A 13,685-nucleotide genomic window follows, 5' to 3' on the forward strand; every position below is an offset into this window, starting at 1 on the left:
AAACAGAACGCCGTCCCTTTCCCGCGACGCCTCACGGCACGCTTGTTGCGCGTCTTAACAGGCGGCGCTTCTGCGGTGAGTTCCGAAGACACGAACGGTGTCCGCCCACCTTGCGCGGCCGTCCGTATCAAACCTGCCGTCCCGAACCGATTCGGAACGGCCCTGGATGCGGCTTTGTGATTAGAAAGATGCGCTGCGTGGCGCCAGATCCTGACCGTCCAGCAAGGAGCACGGCCCGGTGAAGTTTCCATCGGCAGAGGCGTTATCCACTTGCGTAATTGCGAGCGTAATCTCGCGTGCCGCCGAGGAGGTCGAAGCGAGCGCCCCCTGGCATTTTTTTCCTAATCTTTTACTATTTATTCATGTTGCAACCTGCGGTCCGATAATTGCAACATGTGCCGATATTAACGGCTTGCCAACAGGCGCGGACACCTTGTAAGTATAGCAGCGGCCTTTCGAAGAAAGCTAGCGTACCATACGTGCGCAAGCACGCACAATCACACACGCGCGCGCACGCACATGCATTTGTGTAGTTTGTTACTGGAAGTTAGCGCCCGTGTTGCATGGTACTACAACGAATAAATGTAGAATATAAACAAAAGTCACCGTGCACGGCAACGCCACTGAGTTCTATTAGACGCCAGAACGGCTGAAATGCGCTGAATTCGACGTCGTTTCACAACAAAGCCTGTTATCTGATCGAGTGGTATCTGTTTGGTACGAATTGGCGCAAACATTGTTTTGTTACCACTCTTTAAGGCACCTTCTGTAATGATGCAAGAAGTGATTTCGACGGGAAGTGCTGCATAGCGGCCGATCCCAGCTGAAGAAACTAGTAACCACTCGATACGCGTGCACAGCGGCAGTTGTTTCTGCGTGCATATGTAGCTGCCTTTCCCGAACATCCACTGAGGCAGCTCGGTCGATCAGTTTTACTGTCCGATATGCATGCATCAGAGCGAGGAATCTAGCCTGTGATCTCACGCTCAGCTGCCGGACGCGGCAATGTTAGTGATTCTCTAAAGCCGGCCAGAACACAAAGAAAGAATGATGAACGAGTGCTGTTTGTGCACTGCTCGTCCCGTCCACTTTCTTGGTTCGTTTTTTCTTTGTAGTTTACGCTCGCTTTCTTTTCCAATGAATGTGCCCCAAGTAGCTCAGGTACACCTACATACATTTCACTCGATGGCCTTCTCTAATTTTTTTCTGCCACGGTAGCCTCACTCGAATGGGGGTGAAATTCAAAGACCAGTGTTGTTACATTTAGGTGTATGTTAAATAACCTGCAGGAGTGTGTGCAAGATGTTTTGAATGGACGAGTTGGTGCGGGTTTATGCTCTATAGCAAACTGCGCAGCGTAAGGGACACAAAGAAAGATTGAAAAGAGACAGACGGGCGCAGACTCGCAACTGATTTATTGAAACGCTAATCAATCGTATATATGGTGTCCATCAAGGACAACCTGTTACCGGGACACTTTATCAGCATACCTAACAAACAAAACAGAAATTATGAATTTAATCGGGTGCACGTAGAAGGCCACGAAAGTGAACAGTGTGGTGTAGAACGCCCATACATTTCTTTCTTTCCGAGTTTCTCCCAATATAGAAAGCCTCTATAAATCTGCGGCCCATGTATCTGCTTTCTATAAAAATGACGGCATTGCGCACTTTGACCAAGCCACCTTGCCATGTGATGACGTCATGAGGCCACTAATGTGACGACACCGATGACATCACGTAATGCTATTTTAGAGTTCGTTTAACGTGGGTCGTCGGATTTCGCCCAGTGTTATGGGGCGTCTTGTTTCTTCTCTCTCTCTCTCTCTCTCTCTCATTACTTCATTATCTTTCTACCTTCTCCTCACCTATGCCCCGTCATAGTTATAGGGAGACTAAAGGCAACTATTAGGTCAATGTTGATTGCTGAAATAGTTGTCCAGAAACGTCGTGCTGGAACTTTTATGCCAAGAAAGCACTCATTTAAAAATAAAATTACACTTTAGTGGTCTGCGTCGTGTTATGACAGTTCAAATTGCCCTTCTCAAGTGGAACTTTTCACGTCACTGTTGCCGTGCACACCGTTGCTAGGCTTTAGTGCGCGGCAACCGACGCTAGCAGACACAGAGCGAAAGTAGCAGGAGCCATAGCAGCAACAACAGCCGTTGGACAATTTTCCGCCATGGCCTCCGAGATGGCAAGCGTACTTGGTTCAACTTGGCTCCGCTAGATGACACGACCTGTTCAGTTTAACCAGGCGAGAATAGAACTTTTTAACCACTCGCGCCATTCCTCACAGTAACGTCCAGCGGTTTTTTTTTCCATGAATGAAACAGAAACGAACAAGCAGTATTTTATTACGTCTCTTGACGCATAAAAGGTTCTTTATTCAGTGCAGCTAGTTCGATTACTAGTGACTTATTGTAGGTGGTAAGTCTGACGTCATCATTATCATTTTGCAAAAATTTTACCCACGGCGCATCTGTTCTCGTGCATTTACGTTAATTGGTTGGTAAGTAGGGTACTGCTGTTGATAATATTGTCGTTTCAGAGGTTGCCATACATCGATCTTTCACACTGACATGAATTGTTTATTTGATTTTAGTGTACCCTTAAGTACACATTGCGAAAGCAGATTAAGGACGGGAACGAAAACTCAAAGACGAGCGCCGACCTCCAACTAAACTTCATGTCCCCCGCAGTGGTGTATCCGTTGGGTGACTACTGACGCTAAGGTCGCGGGTTCGATACCGGTCGTGGCGGTCGCATTTCGACGGAGGCAGAGTGTCGGAAGCCCGTGTACTGTGCAAATGTCATAGCCCGTTAGACAATACCAGATGGTCGAGATTTCCGGAACCCTCCTCCACTAAGGCGTCTCTCATAAACATATTGCAGTTTGGGGAACGTTGAACCCTAGATATTTATTTATTACTTAAACTTCATTTTCATAAGCTGACGTGATGCACAAATGCAACTCCGTAAGCACGCTTGCAAAGACAGAATGAGCATCCCTACTTAGAAAGAGGAGCAAGTGTCTTATAGAATCAGTGATTACAATAGACTTTTGTGGCGAGTTGGTAATACGTGATGAAAAAAAAAAAGCGTCAGAACACGTCAGACATGATGAAGAAAGCTACTGGACAAGCAAAATACGCTTATCCTGCAGTGATTTCTTTGCCTTGTCTGACGTGTTCTCGGGCTTTTTTTCATCACCACAAATAACCAACTTGCTCAAAATTCTATTCTAATAGCTGATTCTCTAAGAAACACTTTTTTAGCGCTTATAATCTCTTGTATTGCTCCTGGCATATTAGAGCCGTTTTTTTTTCTTCGTCTTGGCAAGAAATGATACTTCCTAAGCGGTTGCGTTTGCGATCCCGTCGATGTACATCTATTCACCGAAAATTGTTGCGGTTTATTTGTTATCGCTTGTTTCCACAGTTTCTTTCCGCCTGACAGCGCTATCGCACAGTGGGCTTTACCGCGCATGAAATACCAAATAGTCCCGGTCATGCATGCACCATGCTTCCCTATAGCGAAGTTTCTCTTATGGTTACCCCCCCCTCTCTCTCTCTCTCTATTATAATGTTAAATCACACGTATCAGTTAAACCTATCGAGCCGCAAGTGATGCATGTAGCGAACGAACCTGCCCGTAAATTCGCAGGCTTTCACGGTGCACCACAGCGAAAAAGTGTCCAATGACCGCAAACGCATTGGAGGAAGCTGAAGGGAAACGCTCGGCGACGATAGGGATTTTCAAAGGCCTCCACATTGAAGCTAAACCCCGGTCGTATAAAGAGGGAGGGCGACTTTCAACGGGCGACCCACGCGTAACTAATCGCAGTTTCGGACACAATTTCGCTGAAACGACGATGATTAATGACGTCGCGCTCCCATGGAACGCCGCAGTTTTGCTGCGCCGCGTCGCAGGATGTTCGTCTCGCGCCGGCTTTCACGGTTTTCACCTATCGAGCGTTGCGGTTTGAGCGGGACGCGCGTCTTCGCGTGTGGCGACAAGAATGATTGCACCCTACGCGGTGTAAACGTCGCCTCGCAATTAGTCTCGGAGCGTAAATTGCACGCCGAGGGCACACGCGTTTGCGAGACAGGCGCTTCATTATTTTCATTGAAAAACCTGGTAAGGCCATTATTTTTCTGAAGCCGCGCAGGTACCTTCAAAAATAAGTAACTAAATGAAAGGCCGGTCGCTGTTATTTTGCTAGAGCTAGAATGACTGCCGCATGAGGCAGTCGTAATCAAGTTTGCGTCTAATGAGCGAATGACCGTAAATATTCCATTTATAAGTAGCGCGTTTTGCGGGCATTAGAGGCGTTGCCGACAGTGGACTAATAAAACAGTGTTATTAGGTACCGCCCTCAAAAAAAAAAAAATCTGGTTGAGTCAAGGCGATACATGGTTAGGCATATACCAGATAGCCGGAAATATATAATGGATGCAGTTCTGTATGTAGCACAGAATTCGTGGTTCGCGGCTAGCTTATTTGATCTGCAATTAATTGAACCAAATGTCATTGGGCTCAACGAAGCTGAAGCTAGTTAACAAATGCGAAATGTCTCCGTCACCGAGAAATACGACGATATCTACGTTGCGGTGGAAGCCAAAAGCGGACGAGTTGGAACTTATTCTCTCTTGGGCAGCGTATACAACTGACGTTATACGAGAAGTAAACTGGACAAGTGCTGGTCTAATCACCAAAACTTAGAACACACACAGGTGCCTATATCGGTGATGTAAGAACGCAACGTGCTTTTCAGATAGCAAAACCGATGGCTGACTTGTGCAGTTGACTTCCTTCGTTATAGCACTTGTCATGTTTCCTGCTCGTATACTATCTGTTGTGGGCTGCGCAGGAATGACATGTTCAACGTGTTATGAGCAGTGTTGCTTAATTAATTGACACACACACACACACACACACACACACACACACACACACACACACACACACACACACACACACACACACACACACACACACACACACACACACACACACACACACACACACACACACACACACACACACACACACACACACACACACACACACACACACACACACACACACACACACACACACACACACACACACACACACACACACACACACACACACACACAACCGTGTGCCTGTTCATTTGAGCTAGAAAGATGTCTTAAAACAGATATACAAGGGGAAGGTATCTTATCTTGGCAGCATTTTACCCGACGACGTCGGATCAGGCCTTAGCAATTCAAATGACCCGACATAGCATCGTACTGAAAACGAAGGTTGAAGAGCAAGAAAAAGCTAAAAAAAAACAAGTAAAAACAAATCTGAGACAAGGAATAAGTGCGTCTCAAGGAAGTGAGACAAGTGGGTGAGAGGGGGCGAAGGCCTGTAATAACAGGGCAGAGGGATTCACGCCATCAACAAGTCGCCATTACTGTACACGGGCCGGCTATCTCGGCTCGCTTCGTATACCAGGCTGTAGTGGCGTAACAGCGCGTTTTCCATCGCGAGTGCGGGAGCGTAATACAGATAATCAGCACGTCGCATCGCGCGGCCGACACTTCGTGTGCAGGGAGGCTATACACCGTGGATTGTGCTCGAAACGTGGACAGCACGAAGAAAGACGGAGGGCAATTACGAACATGATCGATCGCACCGATATACGCCTTGCACACTGCAGCTCCATCGTGCCGTGCTCGGCTGTGTGCTGTATACTACACACGCGATACTAGCATTCGTATTACTACACCGTGCACTCGTACGGTCTCTTGAGAGCACATCTTCGCGGTGTAGCGCGTGCAGCGACGAGGGAGAGGGTGAAGTGGCGCTGTGCTTAGGCGATGCCACGCCCCATCACGCGCCTGCAGGTGTGAACGATCTGCGATATCGAGTCAAGCGAAAGCCTTGCCTGTACGGAACGCTTCGTTATACGTGGTGTCGACGCATCATTGATGCGAAAGACGCGACACCTTATAAGGTCGCGCTTGACTACGGAAGAGAACAGGCAAGAGATTCGTCGTATATAGGTGCCATTCCGTCGTCCGACTTGAAATCGTACGGCTTCCGCTAACTGCGGTGATCGGTAAAAAATGCCCCGACACTTCGGACGTGCGTAGATTGAGGTGCATAGAACATGTTTATCAAGATAGCACAAACTTTTAAATAAAGGCCATTTCGAAACATACCGGACGTACAGCCGCGGCCGTCTGTGTAGAGCGCGCGATAAGCCGGTTTTTTTTCTGCGGGTCGAAACCTTGGGGAAGTTTGGGGCTCTTAAGTGGTGTAACGGGAGAGTGTTTGAGCTATAGTTGTTAGGCTGAGCATTTCACAGCCTAAAGGTTTCGCGCCGCAGAGCGAAAACAGGCTGCTCACGTGCTCTATATACAGACGTGGCGTCGACTGCACATCTTGCAGCAGTATGCACGACTTTATCATAACTATGCTTTTGAGGGGGTCAGGGCTGTAGTCGGCCACTTACTTTCACTGCAGTGATTCCACCCTAGCCTGCGCCTCCATAGTCGGTACTCGAGGTTGCATTAATTCCCACTCAACAAATTTGTTTATTTATTTATTTGATAATATAGGTACATTTGTGCGCCCTGTACAACAAGCGACGCATGACTCAAATAGAAGAGGGTGCAACTGATAGCGTGTACTACTGCAGTGCTTACTGACGGTATAGCGTTAATTATTCAATTTAGAGCGCTGAGATATTCATGAAAAACCTTTATTGAACACTGCATGCTATACAGCTTTAGCTATCACATATCAATATGGTGCATTCTTTTGTACTTAGCGTGCGGTATGAACAAAACAACAGAAGTATACCTTGATTACGCTACCGGACAGCGTTTGAGTGGAAAACATAAGGGCGCTCGACAGGTGGAAGCGAGGCGAGCGAGGGCTGCCGCAGCAGGTCGCGCGTGGTATATTCACAAAAAAAAGCTCGAAATGCTTGCTTTTCTGCCTCTTCTTACTCCATTATCTTCCCTTGAATAGACGAAAACTAGAGCGGCTTTATCGCTATTCTGGATCCGTGATGACGCCCCTTTATCTGACAATCTCCCTCTTTTTGCACAGGCTCGCGTGAGGCAACTCGCGCACACATAAACGTGTGCGGATATGCAGCGTCAAAAAGGGCGCCGCTTTTCTCCTTCTCCCCCATCACACTTCCTCTCCCTTTCTCTCTCTCCCTCAGCCGGTGCGAAAAGCATACGCGGCACAAAGGGCCCTCATTACGGCCTTGATATGCAACAGCGCCGCACCGGAGGATGCTGGTATAAATTAGAAGGTGCTGGCCGCCGCCGGAGGTACCTGTTGACACCTTGTTGCCCGACGCTGGGGACGCGCGGTGGCCGGGCGCGAAGTTGTTTGACGGGCGAAGCGTTGCCCAGGCCTCGGCTAGCTGGCTTTGCAAGAATGATGCGGGCAAGTTCTACACAACCCGTCTGACCCTGCAGTGGACCCAAAGCTATTCCTTGGACGCTTCCTCCAATGTGTGAAGCAGGCGGGCAGGCCAGCTGCGAACTTACGGAAGGTCATATCACATTCTACACAAGAACATACGCATCCTGATGGTTTCGGCCGAGTCCCTCCGCCTCTTGCAAAGCATAGACAAGGAATACACCAGAACTTGAATCTCACACGCTTATCAAGCCACCGCTGTAGTGTTCATTAAATAGTTGCTAAGTTGTATACTTCGCGTACTGGAGCCTGAATCTCTCAGGCTTACAGTGAAGTCACCACTACGTTGTGCTGCACTTTTCACGGTTTCCTATAGCTGCGGCACTTTCAATTTGCTTTTACCTCAGCGGCACTGATTCTTGACTCACTCGATTTTCTGGTCAAGCTGCCTGTTATGATGCAAGTTTGCGAGGTGTGCGCCACGTGAAATGAGAAACCTGCGTGTCCAACTTTGCGATTCGCGCCAGCATGCTTCGCACCTTCGGCCGCGCTGCACGCGTCACGAGGCTAAGAAGGGGGCCGAAGGAGGGAGAGGAGGGAATCACGGCGAGGCACGAAATGCAAGGCGGCCGCTTCGTCACCGCTTTTCAGCACGGCACTCGCGGCGCGGCTTGGTGCCGATAATCCCCGATAATGAGGCGGAGAGAGTAATAAGGTGGCAATTATCTTCTCGCTCCCAGCGCAGCTATCTTGCTTGCGCTCCGAATTCGGTTGCTGCTGCTACTTTCGCAGCGTTGTCGCGCCTCGTTATTAGAGACACTTAGAAAGAGGCTGTTCGAGGGGCCCTCCTCCTTGAGGACGCTTACGGCAAACTTCGCGGTAACGCGACCCTCGGCACCCCATGCGACCGCCGGCAAATTCGTGTTTCGCGGCCTTTTCTCGCCTCGCATTTGGCTCTTACAAGCGTGGCTTGTAGCTGGTGTAGTTCGGCGATGGGCAGTGTTTCTCGGAAACGTTGCAGAGGTCACTATACGTGCCGTGCGCCATCTCGGAGTTCGCCCCCGGTCCCTGTTCTGGAAGACTTCGTGGTATAGCTGCGGCGTTTGAAAGCCTCTGGAGTTACTGCGTGTGCTGCGTTTAGGTAGCCAAAGCTGCGCGTGTACGTACGGCTGTAAACCTCAACGATGCGGCAAAGCCACATTCTGTTTATGCAGGCGTGCTGCCGTTCGGCGAAGGATTTTACTTGACAAGAAAAATCTTTGTTCTAGTTGGTATTGCGTACTGCAGGATATTTTGCCTTTATTAAAAAAAAGAACACATACACAGGGGCTGGCTACATGAGGTTCAATACGCAAAGACCCCCCCCCCCCCCCTTGGATGGCGGAACATAAAGTGAAGTGCCGCTCATGTCATTGTGTTCATGTCTCCCTTTTATTTAGGTGTTTAATAGGGACCGATTGTCATGTATTAGGAATTTTACTGTTTCTAAAATTTAGTTCGCTGCAACAGCGGCGTCTGGAATTACAGAAATTGGCTTGTGCATCAACTTCCCCGCAAAGCACCATTGCTAACGGCGTTTAGAAGACAGAAGCGCCACTCTGCTACCTCTAAAAGCCTCTGTGCTCGTAGCACCAACGAAGGAAGGGGGACGGTTTATCAAAGGGCTTCCTGGTGTACGTGTTACCTCGAAGAAAAAAAAAATAGCGCCAAGACTGGAAGCAAAAAAAGAAGCCCACAACACGAGCAAAGTCTATGGATGGACCGCAGTTTATTGTGGCAAGCGAATATATAGGAAGTAAATGTACCAGGGATTAGACGTGACTCGTTCACAACAGCACCGTGACGAGGGGGGGGGGGGGGTGCAAACATGAGATCTGCCTTGTGTAAAGCCAGCTTTAACAAGCATAATTACATAAATCAGTGACATGCGGGACTCCAACATGCCAGGCCGCCCAACTTGCAGCAATAGATTTATGGTTCGAGCCGTAAGTCCCTGCTCGACTTTCTGGAGGAAACGCAGCTGCCCAATTTCGTTTAATATGTATTGATGCCGTAAAGAAAACTTACTTGAATAAAAAAAAGTACATTATTTACCTTTCAAGAAGGGCTACACGGGTGGTACAGTGCACATGCACCACAGTTCAGTGCGCTATACCATTGTCAGATTCTCGTATACAAAGGCCAGATGGAGCGCTGTCCGAATCACCGTCTCAGGGAGCCCGCGTGTGATTCCAGGTCGTCGTTTCGTAGCACGCTGTCAGCGCACTCTTCTTCCTGTGCTTGCGCGACACTCTCCACTTCTAGAATCTCGTGACGTACCCGTGACAGCGTAGAAATCTTTGAAGCTCTCATCCCTTCCCCAGTGCAGGGTAGCAAACCGGACGTGCGTCTGGTTAACCTGCCTTTCCTTGCATCTTTGTTCATCTCTCTCTGTCATCCTTACCGACAAGGAGGAAAATGTGTGCGTCAGTGAACCATCGGTCACTCTTCGTGAAAACGGTTGTCTGCAAACTGTAATAATGGATTCGAACACAACATAGCAGTCACTTAGTATTCGCCTTTTTTTTGTTGAAAGAAATATACTTTCTTAGTACGCAGAAAATGTTTTCAGAAGGAAGATAGAGCCGAGAGATATATGTCCTATCTCTCGGCTCTATCTTCCTTTTGAAAACCTTCCCTGCGCACTAAGAAAATATATTTCTTTCAAAAAATGCAATACCAACCAGCCCAGGTAGCCACTCTTTTGTAGTATTCGTCATTGCTCGAGATAGCAATGTCTTGTCACGACGAATGTGGTCGCCAGAGATAATGTTGGCGCTGATCTACTTGTTGATATACGCCGATACGACCATAAAATGAAGAGGTTGCAAACGAAAGCATGTGTGTTACATAGCCCACAATTGTCCCGCTTCAAACCGTGAGTATAGTGTACTTGTATCAGCTAACGCTGCTTTGACACGAGGCAGAAGCCTTGTTATTATCTCCCCGTATCATGGTGATGTTAACGAATCATGTCCATAGTTTTATTGCGTTTACTTCCCACACATTTTCTACCCAAAATAAACTGCGCTCCCCTGACACTCATTGTTTCTGTGTGTTATACTTCCCTAGTGTCTATAGTCTAAGTACTGTTTTTTTTCCCTTGAAGTGGGGAAGGGGTTGTGTTGAAGCTGCATTTCAAGGGGGTCAGCGACGGACGCATCTCTGCGTCTGGTGCGTAGTCCAGGGTTCATTTCCTGGATGCTTTTCTCTTGGTGGGAAATGAGGTATATAACTGTTACTTTATTGAACGAATCAAATAGCTGGTCGAAATGAACAGGCAGCTAAAGTACATCGTACAAGGCTACCGACATGCATACGCCTTGCTTCAGGCACACCACAGACAAGTATGTATACCAGGGAATAAGAGAGACAGAAAGAGATAACTTCTGGGAAGTTAATTAGCGTTTACCTAAGCGCTAACGCGGAGATAAACGCTCTCTATCTTGTCCACCTCCGCGTGTGGCCGCTAACGGCTCTAACAGTATTAACGGCGATAGAAAAAGAAGCAGATACAGTTTATCAGTATATAGTGACCAGATCTTACACGAAACCCGGTCGAAAAAAATAAGGAACGTTGTGAAACGAGAGCTGGGAGAGATGTTTGTGTGGAGAGGGCTTCGTAACAGCGAGGGTGTCGTAAGACATACGACTTGCAAAGATTTTGCGCCGGTCGATGCGCCTACAGCGGCCCCTATGCATGTATACTAAAACGAACGCGTGGCGGGATCGTTGGTTGCTGACTACAGGTGCTACTTTACTTTTTTTTTTTGTTGATTCAGTCTTTGACACCCTCTTTCCCTCTTTCAAAAGAGGCGTTACCCGTAAAACCGGGCTCGCTGGGCACTTAGCACCTCTCTTCACGCCTGCAGCGCGGCCTGGGCGCACAAAGGCGGACGTCGAAGGATGCGCGGTGATGGGATACACGGGAAAGAGAAACGAGCGCGCCTTTTAGAAGTCTCGTTTCTTTCTTTTTTTTCGGGCAGCGCTGAACACACAGAAGACGCACGCTATTAGCGCGGGCAGTAAACACGAGATACAACAAAACACGATGACTGAGTGAGAACGCGCGGTAAATGCGGAGTACGAGAACATAAACACCTAAAACTGTGGGACCTGCGAGCGTCTTCTGTGAATGCATTAAAGAAAGAAAAGTGGCGAGGGTGAAAACAGATAAAAGAGAAATGAAGAACAGAGTGAGAGAAAGATAAAGGGAGTGGGAGAGTGCGGACGAAAGAAGGAGGTTAGCCGTTTCATAGTGATGAGTACAGAGAGCGAGAAAAAACGTGGAACAAATCATAAAAGACGGAACACATTTGTAGCAATTTTCGATCCGAAAATTGACCGTAGCGTGAGGGACAGGTATAAGAGAGAGAGAGAGAGAGAGAGAGAGAGAGAGAGAGAGAGAGAGGTGATATGAAGGGAAGCCACCACGATGTGCACGAAGGTGCGGAAAGCATCGCCCTGCCATCGATGCGAGATCGTGAGGTGAGGAGCTGGCTGCACCCCAGGGTGCGCGGCAAGTCCAAAGAGAAGATCGCGCGCCCCGCGAGTTTCTTTCTTGCTACCTGGGGCACCGCGGCGACCTCATCACATTCTTCTCCTTCGCCCGTTTCACACGTTTAGCAGGGCCTCCTCCGCACAGGGCCTCAAGAAGCCTGTTAGAGAGATTTATAGAGCCGGTTCGGTCTTGCTTGTTGTGTGTAGCTGGACCCTGCGGCAGATATGCTTGCTACACACAACGATTCGGATTGGTGTCTGCATGCGTGCTCATGTTTGCAGGTGCACGTACATGTGTGTGTGCGTGTGCGCGCGTTGAAGTGATGACTGGACAAAGGAAAGATGAATACACGAGACTAATTATGCATACAACGCACACACACACACACACACACACACACACACACGCACACACACACACACACACACACACACACACACACACACACACACACACACACACACACACACACACACACGCACGCACACGCACGCACACACACACACACACACACACACACACACACACACACACACACACACACACACACACACACTAACACGGGTTATATACAAAACGTGTGAACATTAAAATAAACAATCGATAATTAGGTGACGAATCTAGCGACTAATGTCGGGTATCAGATTTTGCTATCAAGTGCTTCCAGACTCGGAACACTTACATACTGCTCGGCCGTGTGGTGGGTAACGCAATCCTCCAATATCTGTTGAGCATACATTTCGCGATAGCGTCTTATGACGGTGACACCACCGAAGGCCCCTGTATAGCCGAACTTTGCTCGTGTGGCGAGGTTGCTGCCCAAAGCAGTTTCTGATGAATCAGCATGCTCTCTATGCTGATCCTTAATGTAATGCATGTGTGCATGTGCGTGCGTTAGCGCTTACATTGATCTTGTGAGAGAAAGTGAAGCGTAGAGAGAAGGGCAAAGGAAAGGTGCGTGTGTATACGTGCGTGAATCAATGCGTGCGCTCTGGTAAAGGGCACCAAAACAACTTCGGAAAATAACGAGCACTTTATTCTCTCCCAGAGTTTACTGTCTTCGTGGCACAAATCGTGATATAAGCACTCCACATGAAGTCAGGGTGAAACAAGCTCGCAATCGATCGATATATGAGAGGTATCTGTTGTTGATTCTCTCGTAGCCTGCTTTGCCAAGCAGTCGCATTACTGTTCTGCCTTGTCTAGTGTGACTATCACGCGCGATAAACTGATTTCACTTCACTTCCGATATTTGCGAGTGCGCAAGCAAAGATAATTGCCGCGTGCAGTCCAAAAGCGCGAAATCATAATTGGTTCAACGCTTGCTGCTTGATTGATATGATTGATCAATATGTGGGGTTTAGCGTCCCAAAACCACCATATGATTATGAGAGACGCCGTAGTGGAGGGCTCCAAGAATTCCGACCACCTGGGGTTCTTTAACGTGCACCAAAATCTGAGCACACGGGCCTACAACATTTCCGCCTCCATCGGAAATGCAGCCGCCGCAACCGGGATTTGATCCCACGACCTGCGAGTCAGCAGCCGAGTACCTTAGCCACTAGACCACCGCGGCGGGGCAACGCTTGCTGCTGACAATCCACGTGTTTTATGAAGGAAAAAATGGGGTGAGTAAAAGATACTGTTAGTAGGAAAGGCAGTGAAGGCGAAAAAAAAAAAAACTACTGTGTCGCCTTTGAACTCAGTGTTAAAAAAAAAGGACAGGC

Source organism: Rhipicephalus microplus, unplaced genomic scaffold (assembly GCF_043290135.1).
Source record: "Rhipicephalus microplus isolate Deutch F79 unplaced genomic scaffold, USDA_Rmic scaffold_283, whole genome shotgun sequence".
Lineage (NCBI taxonomy): Eukaryota > Metazoa > Arthropoda > Arachnida > Ixodida > Ixodidae > Rhipicephalus > Rhipicephalus microplus.